The sequence below is a fragment of the Miniopterus natalensis genome, chromosome 1 (assembly GCF_054644295.1).
Source record: "Miniopterus natalensis isolate mMinNat1 chromosome 1, mMinNat1.hap1, whole genome shotgun sequence".
Lineage (NCBI taxonomy): Eukaryota > Metazoa > Chordata > Mammalia > Chiroptera > Miniopteridae > Miniopterus > Miniopterus natalensis.
In genome coordinates this window covers 184,538,331-184,542,432 of record NC_142081.1, presented here as the reverse complement: position 1 = coordinate 184,542,432, position 4,102 = coordinate 184,538,331, and positions in this window count along the sequence as shown.

Here is a 4,102-nt window from a genome sequence, read left to right as displayed (position 1 = left end):
TGTTTAGTGAGGAAAAAACCAATAGAGGAGGAAGCATAAGTTTCACAGGAGAGGGTAGTAGAAAAATGCAAGAAGAGCTGATAGTCAAAGACGCTGGACTGTAGGCAGCCAGGACTGGGGCATGGATATGGGAAGGACATTATAAAGCAGAACTTTCCTATGAGGAAGAAAAGAGAAAGACGTTATAGAGAAGAGACACTGAATCAGGAAGTTCTCCCATTAAAGGACTACACCAAATTGATTTTTACACAAATGAAAAGTTATCTGCAAATTTTGATAGACAGCTGCTATCTCTATGATTGCAAGCCAGGTTTTGAGCTTTCAAGGAGTGGATATATGCTCTATCACTAAGGAGAATTGAAAGTGATTCAGGAGAATTTAAAGTGATTCAGATATTTGTTGATTTCATATCCAACACCTCATGTAAATAAAATTGGGGGGGGGGAATCTAGTTCTATATGTACAAGTTCTTTTGGTTTTGGCTCTATGACCTTGCTTACTTATGTAATAGTATGGTTTTCATATGTGAAAACTTTATTAAATTGGTGAATTCAGCAAGATGACTATTAAAGTCTCAGAAATAGGGCACCATGCTTAATTTAAGACCCCATGTTGAACCATGGCCTGTGTAATAAGATGCCTCAAGGCGGGTTTTGGATTGTCTCACATTTAGGTAAATTTATATATATACATATATATGCTGATATGCTGAGTTGAAGATAATCATTAATATTCCCATCTACTTTTCTTATTAAAAAGAATGAAGCAAAGAAAGATATGTTGCTTTCTATTAATGTATTCATTTTTGGATCTTTTTCAGTAACTTTTATTTATCTGGGTTCCTGTGCATCTACTGGAGAAATCTGGGAAAATAATTGAAGATGACATATACAATGACTCACATATTGAGTATCTTATGTGACCTAGACATAAATCTGTTTGAAACTATGTGTGTAATGTACTTTCTGATTCATAAACTCAACTGAACAGTAAAAGAGACACAGCCCTTGATAATATACTCTTAAATGAGTTGATTGTGTACTTTTGTTGGCAACTGTTCACACACTGGCTCAGCTAAAGTTAGTTTACATACTCAAATGTCAGGCTAACTGGGACTCTACGTCTACTGGATTTCCAGCATACCTAAGTATGGTTGGTGTAGGACATGATTGGATTGGGGGGACTAGTAACAATATAAAATCAAATGCAATTATAATAGTCACATGGGTAATTTATATCTTGTGGAGTACCATTAAATCTTTTTTATACAGTAATTAGCCCTTCATGGTTTTTACTTCCTGTGGTTTCAGTTACTCATAGTCAACTGCTGTTGGAAAATGTTAAATGGAAAATTCCAGAATTAAACAATTCATAAGTTTTAAATTGTGTTCTGTTTTGAATATCATGATGTAATCTTACACCATCCTGCCCAGGACATGAATCATCCCTTTGTCTGGTGTATCTACACGGTAACTGTTACCACCTATTAATCAGTAGCCATCTTAGTTATTAGATTGGTTATCAGAAAGACAGAGAGAGACCATATTTATATAACTTTTATTACAGTATACTATTGTATTTTATTTATTAGTTATTGCTGTTAATCTCTTACTGTGCTTAATTTATAAATTAAACTTTATCATAGGTATGTATGTATACAAGAAAACATAATATATAGGGGGTTTAGTACTATCCATGGTTTCAGGCATCCACCTGGGGTCTTAGAGCATATCCACTGAGGATAAGGGTGGGCTACTGCACTATTCCAAATTTTTCTTCTGGCTTTTCTAAATTAGTTTCATATTATTAAAGCATTTCCTCCTCATTTTGTTTGGCAGTTGTTTTAATGATCTTTACAGCACTATACTACTAATGTTTACTCTGAAAGACAGGCATGTACTACTACATATGAAATTTTGACAATAAAATCAAAATAGATGAAAGAGGTTCCTAGTTTAAAAAAAAAATGTTTTGGAGAAGTAAAATACAAACCCTAGGATATAATGAAAATAATAAAGTTCAGCAGAGCAGAAGAGGTTCATTTTGTTTTGATATATGAATATATGTGTAGATATGTACTTTTCAAATGAAGATATTGATTATAAATATGTGATAGGTGTAAAATGAAATATTTCAGAATTAAAGAAGAAGTTTTAAGAGAAGATACTTCACATTAACAAATTAGGTAGGGAAGAAATAAATATGGATAGGGATTTTTGAATATATAATTGACAGAAGTGTGTGTGTGTGTGTGTGTGTGTGTGTGTGTGTGTGTAGTACGTTGGAGGTTGGTGAGCGTGTAGATGTGTAGCCCCAGGACCCTCAATTTTCTGGATAAGATCAATTTTACTCTTGCTTCCAAGTTTCCTTAGTAGAGACGAGAGCTCCAGTGGTCAGGGGGTTGCTCCAGAACTCCACAGGCTCTGATAGTAAAAGGGGCATCTCTGAGGTCCTTTGGTCTGAGTATAATTCCCCACTATAACCCAAGCCTCCTGTGCAGAAGTCAGGAGGTGGAAAGTGGTAAAGTTCTGAATACTGTGAATCAGACACTCTTTCCCAGGAAGGAAGAAAGAGCTCATGGGATTTTCATATTTCAGCCAAGACTGACAAACCTACTCACAGCCTCTCACTATAATCTGCCTTTGAATCTACGAGGATTAACCCAAACATGCTGTTTATTCCAATGTATTTTATTAACCTCTAGAAGCCCCAAATCTGAGCAAAAGTTTGAAGTGTTGGCTGAAGTAGTACAGATAATCTTGTTTGGACAGTTTGGGTATATTTAACATGTTTTGAAAACCAACACCTTAAACAAATTGGACTTATAAGAAACAGCTTAAAGAAGTTCTAGCCTACAAATGCTAATCTTTAGGGAACGGCTTAGCATGATATACAACTCTTTGAAGCAGTATTTGTTTTGAAAGTGCTAAATTGTTTTCTTATTTCTACTGCAGAGGTGGGGACCAGAACTTTAGTCTCACATTTTCAGAAATCAAAAAACTGTGTAGAGAATAGGCCCTCCTGGATATTAAAACTACAACTAGATCAATTATAATATATGAAACTCAAACCAAACCAAAACAAAATCATTCTGCATGATTGTTAAAATTTTAACTGTAAACTCCTACCTTTGGAGAACTTGGAGCCCAGAGTACTTAGAATATTGATTTGTAAGCATGTTAAAGAATTTGTAAAATTCCTATTCCAAGGGGGAAAAAACACAACAATCCATCCCTTCTGAAGCATTCTCCAAGCAAGCAATAATTTAGAAGTCCAAAATAGTATCTACCTGAGAGCAGAAAGTCAAGATGTGTAATTGGGCCTTCCAATGGAATCAGGAGAATCATACCCAAAGCATTCCCTGGAGCCATGCAGATTGCACGGTTCACAATATGATGGACTGAACACAGCAAGAGTCCACTTTTGTTCTGCAAAACAGCCTGCCCAGGTGTTCAACATAGGCAAGAGGGTTATTTTATCAGTGACATTATCTTACAGGAATAATCAGTGTGCTCTTACATGAGCTGAAAGCCTCATAAGCCTTCCTGGGGAATGCGAAGTTTAGCCAATTGAGAGGTTGACATTCACTCCAGCCGGATAGAGGGTTGATAGATGACTCAGACCAGTGCCTTCAGCAAATTCCAGCTACCTGTTCAGTTATAATTAGTATTTTGGAACTGCTGTCCATGTTTGACTCTGAAGGAGAGGATTTGATGTGTTTTTGCTTTATAAAAAAAAAAAAGACTATCTTTTGTCGTAGTTGTAAAGTGTGTGCAAAAATCCTGTCACTCACAGAATCTCAGAATCTGACTGTCAAAGGAACTTCAGGCATTTTCTGGCTGTTAATGAACAGTCATCCGTGCCTGCATCTTGCACCTGAAGTCAGATGTCACAGTCAATGTGCACTGAGTATTATATGTTTCAACAGAACATACAAGACACTCCAACAGCAGCACCCTCACGGTCCCTTCAGAACCAATGAGTGTCAAGAGCCTGAGGTGGTTTCCTATGATTCCAGCTCAACTGGCTAAGAAGTGAATGATTCATTCCGCACAGTTTTACATGACATTTGTCTCACAATTGCATAGATAATACCTTAAAC